We start from the raw sequence: 11,230 nt of genomic DNA, 5'->3' as shown, positions 1-11,230 counted from the left end.
TCTGGTCTTCTCTAACCCTGCCACAACACCTGGCCATGAAACCTTTTTTTATTCCATCAACAAAATCATGCACATCAATAATTGGAGATGTAATAGAATCTCCTGAAGATTTGGGACATCCTACAAAGGAGTTGTACAGTGCAGAAGGCAGATCTTTACCCTTTCTCTCCCTTTCTCTCCTATCCTTAATCATGATGGCCCCATCCAAGACATTCCAGGGTCTCAAGTTCTTCTGCCTGCATTATATAGAAAATGCCATTGCTGGAGGCGGAGCAAGATGGCGGAGGAGCAGGAAACCTGGATTTTGTCTGGTCTCAGGAATTCAGCTGAATAGGGATCAAACCGTTCTGACACCTACGAACTCAACAGGAGATCGAAGAAGAGAGTAGCAACAACTCTCTGAACAGAGAAGCGACCACTTACTGGAAGGTAGGACGTGCGGAGGAGTGAATCCGAGACGATATTCGGGAGGACAGACGGCGGGGGAGGGGGCCTCCATTGGCCGCTTCTGGCAAGTGCTAGAGCCGCGGAGCACAAAATCGGAACTTTTAGAAGTCGGCTCCGCGGAGGGACGTCGCTCCAGTGGCTAAATGGGGGGTGGAACCCTCGCGGGACAGTGTGGTCTCAGGACCCTCGGGGTCACAGAAAGACCGGGGGTGCCTGAGTGCGGCAGAGCTCCCAGGTATCAGAGCGGGGAAGCTGGCTGCAGAGACGGAGCCGAGGCGCGGCCTCTCAGCTCGGGGTGGCCATAAACCGTGATCCGCGGCCCAGTCGGGCCACTGCTCCTCCAGCAGGGACCCAACAAGCGGCAGAGCCGGGGAGACTCCCCTTCCTTCCCCGGGAGGAGCGGCGCGGGAGCACACCGCAGGGATCTGCTGGGTTTGGAGACTCCACACGGGGTCGGGTGCCAGAGATAGAAACGCTCGGTCACAGGCCGGTGAGCATGCAGTGTGGCCGGAGACTGGGGACACGGGAGTGACTGCTTTTCTCTGGGGGCGCACTGAGGAGCGGGGCCCTGAGTTCTCAGCTCCTCCGGGCGGAGATTGGGAGGCCACTATTTTCACTCTCATCCTCCAAAGCTGTACCGAGAGCTTGCAGGGAACAAAGGCTCCCGAGGGCAAACCCAAGCTGATTGCTTAGCCCGCACTCACAAGGGTGGGGGCAATTCCGCCTCCGGCAAAGACATTTGGGAACCACGGCAACAGGCCCCTCCCCCAGAAGATCAGCACGAACAGCCAGCAAGCCAAGACCAAGTTTACCGATCAAGGAGAACGGGAGAACTCCAGCACTAGGGGAATACTGCACATAGAATTCATGGCTTTTTTACCATGATTCATTAGTTTTTCAAAGTTAATTTCTTTGACTGTTTTTTTTTTAATTTTTCTTTTTCCCTTTTTCAACCAACATCTTATAAATCACTTAAAAAATTTTTTTTTCATGTTTATTTTTAGAGTCATATTCTATCCCTTCATAGTAGTTACGCTTATTTTTGGCATATATATATATATATATATATATATATATATATATATATATATATATATAAAGTTGTTCTCTCTTTAAAATTTTGAGATACAGTTTCTTCTAACAGATCAAAATATACCCTAAATCTCTAGTGTATGGCTTTGTTCTAGTCTCCTGCCTGATCACATTCTCTCCCTTTTTTTTAAATCTTCTTCTTTCTTTTCTCAAACAACTTCTTATCAATTCCTTTTATAAAATCTCTTATACTTTTCATCTTTACAGTCATCTTCCATCCCTTCATTGTATCAACCCTTATTTTGTACATATATAAGTCTTTCTTTCTTTATGATTTTAGGAGGCACTATGTTCTAACAGACCAAAATATACCCAGAATCTAGTGTGTGGCACTGATCTATGCACTAGCCTGATCATATTTGATCATATTCTGGTTTTTTTTGTTTTGTTCTGTTTTTGTTTGTTTTTATCTTTTTCTTTTTCTTTTTTCTTTCTTTCCCTTTCTTTTCCCCTGGTTTCAGGTCTTTTCTGATTTGTTTAGAGTATATTTGCTGAGGACGTTTTTAACCTGTTAGCATTTTGTTCTCTCATTCATCTATTCTCCTCTGGACAAAATGACAAGACGAAAGAAATCACCTCAGCAAAAAGAACAAGAGGTAGTACCATCTGCCAGGGACGTACTCAATATGGACATTAGTACGATGTTGGACCTAGAGTTCGGAATCATGATTTTAAAGATACTAGCTGGGCTTGAAAAGAGCGTGGAAGTTATTAGAGACACCCTTCCTGGAGAAATAAAAGAACTAAAATCTAACCAAGTCGAAATCAAAAAGGCTATTAATGAGGTGCAATCAAAAATGGGGGCACTAATTGCTAGGACAAATGAGGCAAAAGAGAGAATCAGCGATATAGAAGACCAAATGATGGAAAATAAGCTGAGAAAAAGAATTAAACAACTACTGGATCACGAGGGCAGAATTCGAGAGATAAGCGATACGATAAGATGAAACAGCATTAGAATAATTGGGAACCCAGAAGAAGAAGAAAGAGAGAGAGGGGCAGAAGGTATACTGGAGAAATTATAGCAGAGAACTTCCCTAATGTGGGGAAGGAAACAGGCATCAAAATCCAGGAGGCACAGAGAACCCCTCTCAAAATCAATAAAAATAGGTCAACACCCCGACATCTAAGAGCAAAACTTACGAATCTCAGACACAAAGAGAAAATCCTGAAAGCCGCTCAGGAGAAGAGATATGTAACCTATAATGGTAGAAATACTAGATTGGCAACAGACCTATTCACAGAGACCTGGCAGGCCAGAAAGGACTGGCAAGATATCTTCAGAGCACTAAACAAGAAAAATATGCAGCCAAGAATACTATATCCAGCTAGGCTGTCATTGAAAATAGAAGGAGAGATAAAAAGCTTCCAGGACAAACAAAAACTAAAGGAATTTGCAAACATGAAACCAGCCCTACAAGAAATATTGAAAGGGGCCCTCTAAGCAAACAGAGAACCTAAAACAACATAGACCAGAAAGGAACACAGACAATATACAGTCACAGTCACCTTACAGGCAATACAATGGCACTAAATTCGTATCTTTCAATACCTACCCTGAATGTAAATGGGCTAAATGCCCCAATCAAAAGACACAGGCTATCAGATTGGATTAAAAAACAAGACCCATCAATATGCTGTCTGCAAGAGACTCATTTTAGACCCAAAGACACCCCCACATTGAAAGTGAGGGGGTGGAAAACCATTTATCATGCTAATGGACACCAAAAGAAAACTGGGGTGGCAAACGTTATATCAGACAAATTAGATTTTAAAACAAAGACTGTAATAAGAAATGAGGAATGACACTATATCTTACTTAAAGGGTCTATCCAACAAGAAGATCTAAAAATTGTAAATATCTATGCCCCTAACATGGGAGCAGGCAATTATATAAGGCAATTAATAACAAAAGCAAAGAAACACATTGACAACAATACAATAATAGTGGGGGACTTTAACACCCCCCTGACTGAAATGGACAGATCATCTAAGCAAAAGATCAACAAGGAAATAAAGACTTTAAATGATACACTGGACCAAATGGACTTCACAGACATATTCAGAACATTCTATCCCAAAGCAACGGAATACACATTCTTCTCTAGTGCCCATGGAACATTCTCCAGAATTGATCACATCCTAGGTCACAAATCAGGTCTCAACTGGTACCAAAAGATTGGGATCATTCCCTGCATATTTTCAGACCACAGTGCTTTGAAACTAGAACCCAATCACAAGAGGAAAGTCAGAAAGAACTCAAATACATGCAGGCTAAAGAGCACCCTACTAAACAATGAATGGGCCAACCAGGAAATTAAAGAAGAATTGAAAAAATTCATGGAAACCAATGAAAATGAAAACACAACTGTTCAAAATCTTTGGGATACAGCAAAGGCAGTCCTGAGAGGAAAGTATATAGCAATACAAGCCTTTCTCAAGAAATAAGAAAGCTCTCAAATACACAACCTACCCTACACCTAAAGGAGCTGGAGAAAGAACAGCAAATATAGCCTAAACCCAGCAGGAGAAGAGAAATAATAAAGATCAGAGCAGAAATCAATGAACTAGAAACCAAAAGGACAGTAGAACAGCTCAACGAAACTAGGAGCTGGTTCTTTGAAAGAATTAACAAGATTGATAAACCCCTGGCCAGACTGATCCAAAAGAAAAGAGAAATGACCCAAATCAACAAAATCATGAATGAAAGAGGAGAGATCACAACCGACACCAAAGAAATACAAACAATTATAAGAACATATTATGAGCAACTCTATGCCAGCAAATTAGATAACCTGGAAGAAATGGGTGCATTCCTAGAGATGTATCAACTACCAAATTGAACCAGGAAGAAATAGAAAACCTGAACAGACCTATAACCACGAAGGAAATTGAAGCAGTCATCAAAAATCTCCCAACAAACAAAAGCCCAGGGCCAGATGGCTTCCCAGGGGAATTCTACCAAACATTTAAAGAAAAATTAATACCTATTCTCCTGAAACTGTTCCAAAAAATAGAAATGGAAGGAAAACTTCCAAACTGATTTTATGAGGCCAGCATTACCTTGATCCCAAAACCAGACAAAGACCCCATCAAAAAGGAGAATTACAGACCCATATCCTTGATGAATAGGGATGCAAAAATTCTCACCAAAATACTAGCCAAGAGAATACAACAGTACATTAAAAGGATTTTTTACCATGCCCAAGTGGGATTTCTCCCTGGGCTGCAAGGTTCGTTCAACATCCGCAAATCAGTCAATGTGATACAATACATTAACAAAAGAAAGAACAAGAATCATATGATCCTCTCAATAGATGCAGAAAAAGCATTTGACAAAGTACAGCATCTTTCTTGATCAAAACTCTCCATAGTGTAGGGATAGAGGGTACATACCCCAATATCATAAAAGCCATCTATGAAAAACCTACAGCGAATATCATTCTCAATGCGGAAAAGCTGAGAGCTTTTCCCCTAAGGTCAGGAACGTGGCAGGGATGTCCACTCTTACCACTGCTATTCAACATAGTATTAGAAGTCCTAGCCACAGCAATCAGACAACAAAAAGAAATCAAAGGCATCCAAATCGGCAAAGAGGAAGTCAAACTCTCACTCTTTGCAGATGATATGATACTGCATGTGGAAAACCCAAAAGACTCTACCCCAAAACTGCTAGAACTCATACAGGAATTCAGTAAAGTGGCAGGAAAGAAAATCAATGCACAGAAATCAGTGGCATTCCTATACACCAACAACAAGACAGAAGAGAGAGAAATTAAGGAGACGATCCCATTTACAATTGCACCCAAAACCATAAGATACCTAGGAATAAATTTAACCAAAGAACCAAAGGATCTGTACTCAGAAAACTATAACATACTCATGAAAGAAATTGAAGAAGACACAGAGACATGGAAAAACGTTCCATGCGCATGGATTGGGAGAACCAACATGTGAAGATGTCAGTGCTACCTAGAGCAATCTACACATTCAATGCAATCCCCATCAAAATACCATCCACCTTTTTCAAAGAAATGGGACAAATAATCCTAAAATTTGTATGGAACCAGAAGAGACCCCGAATAGCCAGAGGAATCTTGAAAAAGAAAAGAAAGCTGGCGGCATCACAATTCCGGACTTCCAGCTCTATTACAAAGCTGTCATCATCAAGACAGTATGGTACTGGCACAAAAACAGACACATAGATTAATGGAACAGAATCGAGAGCCCAGAAATGGACCCTCAACTCTATGGTCAACTCATCTTTGACAAAGCAGGAAATAATGTCCAATGGAAAAAAGACAGTCTCTTCAACAAATGGTGTTGGGAAAATTGGACAGCCACATGCAGAAGAATGAAACTGGACCATTTCCTTACAGCACACACAAAAATAGGCTCCAAATGGTTGAAAGACCTAAATGTGAGACAGGAGTCCATCAAAATCCTAAAGGAGAACACAGGTAGCAACCTCTTCGACCTCAGCCACAGCAACTTCTTCCTAGAAACATTGCCAAAGGAAAGGGAAGCCAGGGCAAACATGAACTCTTGGGATTTCATCAAGATAAAAAGCTTTTGCACAGCATAAGAAACAGTCCACAAAACCAAAAGACAACCGACAGAATGGGAGAAAATATTTGCAAAGGACATATCAGATGAAGGGCTAGTATCCAAAATCTATAAGGAACTTATCAAACTCAACACCCAAAGAACAAATAATCCAATCAAGAAATGGGCAGAAGACATGAAAAGACATTTTTCCAAGGAAGACATCCAATCGGCAACAGACACATGAAAAAGTGCTCAACATCGCTCGGCATCAGGGAAATCCAAATCAAAATCTCAATGAGATACCACCTCACACCCGTCAGAATGGCTAAAATTAACAAGTCAGGAAACGACAGATGTTGGCGGGGATGTGGAGAAAGGGGAACCCTCCTACACTGTTGGTGGGAATCCAAGCTGGTGCAGCCACTCTGGAAAACAGTATGGAGGTTCCTCAAACCACACTGTCCCGCGAGGGTTCCACCTCCAGCTTAGCCACTGGAGCGACGTCCCTCCGCGGAGCCGACTTCTAAAAGTTCCGATTTTGTGCTCGGTGGCTCTATCACTTGCCAGAAGCGGCCGACGGAGGCCTCCTCCCCCGCCGTCTATCCTCCCGAATATCGCCTCGGATTCACTTCTCCGCACGTCCTACCTTCCAGAAAGTGGTCGCTTTTTTGTTCAGAGAGTTGTTACTCTTCTTATCTTTGATCTCCTGTTGAGTTCGTAGGTGTTCAGAATGGTTTGATCCCTATTCACCTGAATTCCTGAGACCAGATGAAATCCAGGTCTCCTACTCCTCCGCCATCTTGCTCTGCCCCCCCGGAACTGGAGGGTGTTATGCTGAGTGAAATAAGTCAGTCAGAGAAAGACATGTGTCATATGACCTCACTGATATGAGGAATTCTTAATCTCAGGAAACAAACTGAGGGTTGCTGGAGTGGTAGGGGGTGGGAGGGATGGGGTGGCTGGGTGATAGACATTGGGGAGGGTATGTGCTATGGTGAGTGCTGTGAATTGTGCAAGACTGTTGAATCACAGATCTGTACCTCTGAAACAAATAATGCAATATATGTTTAGGAAAAAAAAGAAGAAGAAGATAGCAGGAGGGGAAGAATGAAGGGGAGTAAATCGGAGGGGGAGATGAACCATGAGAGACGATGGACTCTGAGAAACAAACTGAGGGTTCCAGAGGGGAGAGGGGGTGGGGGATGGGTTAGCCTGGTGATGGGTATTAAAGAGGGCACGTTTTGCTTGGAGCACTGGATGTTATGCACAAACAATGAATCATGGAACACTACGCCAAAACTAATGATGTAATGTATGATGATTAACATAACAATGAAAAAATTTAATAAAAGAAAATGCCTTGCCATTTTCCTTCCATTTCCAGCAGTTATATTAAAATATTCCCACAACAATATTCTCCTCCCTAGGAAATGGGGTGGATGCTATTAAGACACTAAAATATTAGTTTTCCTGCATTCAAAATTATGGTTAACCAATCCTTTCTTGAGTGGAACTCATCTTTATTCATAGATAGTCTTTTCTTAGTTTTCATTTACACAATCCTTTACTTTTATTGTTGTGATTTAATGTGTATAACATAAAACTTACCATTTTCAAGTCTACAGTGCTGTAGCATTAACTACATTCACATTCTGGAGCTGCTATCACCGCCATTCCTCTCTAGAACTGTTCATCTTCCCCATCTGAAACTCTGTATCCATTAAACAACTCCCATCCCCTCCCCCACCCCATCCCAGGAACCACCCCTCTACATGCCATACTATTTTCTGCGGTGGCTGTGCTATTTTATATTCCCTTCAGCAGTGCAAAAGGAGTCCCATATCTTTACCACCCCATCAGCACTTGCTCTTCTCTGTTCTGTTCTCCCTTCAATGTTAACCATGCTACTGGGTATGATGTTCTTGAATTTTTGAAATGAATGGGAATGCATAGTGAGGTCCTCTTTTATTTTTACTGTGGTTGCTATTTTAAAAAGTACTACTTTTCTAATTTCAAGTCTGAAATCAACATCGGTCTCCAAAATTTTGGCAAGTAGTCTTCATCTATGAAATCTACTCATTGAGGAACCACTGTACTTGAAGACAAGACCTTCTTTCCTCACAGACTGGACATTAGAAGAACAACATTCTAGCCTTGGCATCACTAGAGGCTGTGAGTACGGATAAGGTGAGTCAGATTATGCCTTGGAGACAAGTCTTTATGAAGTGAGAAGAGGCATGCGCTAACTGCTGATAATCTCACGGCTCACCTGGAGAATGGTTTCACAAGGAGTAAAGAGCACCAACTGAAATTCAACAAGAGGCTTGTTTCAAATTTGCAGCTGGTGGGTGAGAGGGGCCCAGAAAGGGCTCCTGGGCTTCCTTCTGGTTAGGGCAGGGGCCTCATGAGCGAGAGGCCACCTGTTCTTTCTGAGCTGAGTGGCTATGACCATGCAGTCTTGTGGAATCACAGACTGGCACAGAAGTACAGAGAGGTCTGGTTGGTGCTAGTCGACTCGACTTCAGAGTCAAGGGGAAATACTCTGTATGTTTTTGAGAGGTGTACACTTCAAGCACACCTCTTTTGGCCATAAGTTCATGACTATCTGACTAATGAATCAGACTTGGAGTTTAGTCCATGGTCTTGTTGACAGCAGTACTTTGCAAAATGGTTCGTTTTCTAAGAACATTCAAAGATCAGCTTCTTTTCCATTTTTATGATAGGGATCTTGGTATCTGAGCATCCGTGGGTTCCATCAGAGAAGGATATATAAGCTAAGGTAGATACAGGGAAACAACAGTGGTTTTAATGAAGGAATGTCCAGGATCTTGAATTGAAAAGCCCATGTCAAGAGTTTCTTCTGTTTCCTGGACTTACCTGCTCCCAAGAGACAAAAGGCCACGAAACTGAGAAACCTGGTAGCCATGGCAGGTCAGGGAGTGAGGGCATACCCCCCAGGTGAATACTCTGGTGTTCTTAGGGAAGAGCTGATAATCTAAGCCTCTTCACCAGCCAACAGCCAGGTTTTCCTGGGATGCCAATCTTCTTACAGCTTTTTAAAGCCCAGAATCCCGTCTTATTTGGCTCAAAATCAGTCATTCTTCCTTTCTTCCTTTTTTCTACAATAGGGCATTGCTCGGTGGAACTGGGTCCAGGGAGAAGACTCACACCCTAGTTTCTCTAATCTTTCTTTGAGGGTAACTCTTCTGTATACGCTTCCCCTGGGAATCCAGCAGCCTCCTTCAAACTCACTGTCTACTTTTCTTTCCAGTTTTGAGGGACTTCCCACCTCCTTGTGAGAAAGCCATATTAGTCTGAAAAAGAGAAACAAGCCCAAAATGGAGTCACCTCAGCACAAGTAGAGTGCAGATTCAGAGATCTGACAGGCTAAGTGAGATAGGTAAAAGATGAGGAAAGAGCCGAGATGCCCTTCAACAGATGAATGGATAAAGAAGATGTGGTCCATATATACAATGGAATATTACTCAACCATCAGAAAGGATGAATACCCAACTTTTACATCAACACGGATGGGACTGGAGGAGATTATGCTAAGTGAACTAAGTCAAGCAGAGAAAGGCAATTATCATATGGTTTCACTTATTTGTGAACATAAGGAATAGCATGGAGGACATTAGGAGAAGGAAGGGAAAAATGAAGAGGGGGAATCGGAGGGGGAGATGAACCATGAGAGACTATGGACTCTGAGAAACAGACTGGAGGATGTTGGCGGGGGAAGGGATTAGCCCGGTGATGGGTATTAAGGAGGGCACGTACTGCATGGAGCACTGGGTGTTATACGAAAACAATGGATCGTGGATCACCACATCAAAAACTAATGATGTGTTGTATGGTGACTAACATAACATAGTAAAATTAAATTTAAGAAAAGGTATATGTCCACACCAAAGTCTTGTGCCAGAATGCTGTTTCTTGAAGCTCTATTCGTAATAACCCAAATCTAGAAACAACCTAAGTGTCCATCAACATGTAAATAGATATGCAAAGTGTGGTAGAGTCACCCAATAAAAAAATACAACAAATAAAAAAAGAGCAAATTACTATTACACATAATAATAAGGATGATTAACAAAAGCATATGTTAGGTGAAAGATGCCGGTCACAAAAAAGTATATGATTCCATTTACATGGAATTCAAGAACAAGCAAATCTAATCTCTGATGATAGACATCAGAGCATTGATTACCCAGGGGGATGGGTATTGATCAGAAGGGAACTTAACACCAAGAGGTGATGACGTATCTGTATCTTGACTGGGGTGGTGTTGCTAGTTTTTCCATTTGACAGAATGTATGTAATTTACATTTATTATTATGCATTTCACTTCATGTAATAAAAAAATGCATCCCACTATCCAGAGTCAACAACCATTAATATTTTTGTATCTGTCCAGACAGAATTCTTTCTAAAATTACTTATAAAATATACATGTTATCAGATATGCACAGAACTCCCTAAATTGACCTTACAAAAGAAAATCAAATATTTGTGGATATCTGAAAGGTACTAACTCTGGGCCCTAATATATGAACAGTAAATTGCAGCCTTGCACCATGGCTCGAGTCCCTACATGTCCCTAGGGAGCCCCAGGGTTGTCTATTGTTCCGGAATCATCCTCCACCTTAGGCTGAACCCAATCAGGGTGGACTCCCGGAGATTCCCATCTGCTGGATTGCACCAGGGACCTGTATTTCCTCCCAGCCACCAGGAAAATGGGCTTTGTCCGCTGTTTCCAGGGGTCAGGATTGGAGGAGTGAAGGGCCACTTGCCACAATATACCATCCCGGTGTCCTGTTCTTCTGCTTCTGCGTGCTCACCAGCGCCAGTGTGCTCAGCCCTTAGAGGTTCCTCAGGACTAAGGGACAGTGTTCTCAGGGGACTAAGGGATGGTGTTCTCAGGGCCATCCTTGCAGGGAGACCCCCCCCAAGACCCCCCTGGGCCACCACGGCCACCGCTCCCAGCACCATTCCTCTTGTTCCCCTCCTACAGCTCTTTCCCCAAGATTAAATCCTTTTCCTGCTCAGGCCTCTGAGATGAGTCCCAGGGATGAGACACAGGCTGGGTAAACATATGTCCCACTTTACGTCTGTTGCTCAAGTGTAATAACAGCACCCCTTCTCT

Source organism: Zalophus californianus, chromosome 12 (genome assembly GCF_009762305.2).
Source record: "Zalophus californianus isolate mZalCal1 chromosome 12, mZalCal1.pri.v2, whole genome shotgun sequence".
Lineage (NCBI taxonomy): Eukaryota > Metazoa > Chordata > Mammalia > Carnivora > Otariidae > Zalophus > Zalophus californianus.
The sequence above is the reverse complement of the archived record's forward strand: the minus strand, read 5'-3'. Positions refer to the sequence as shown.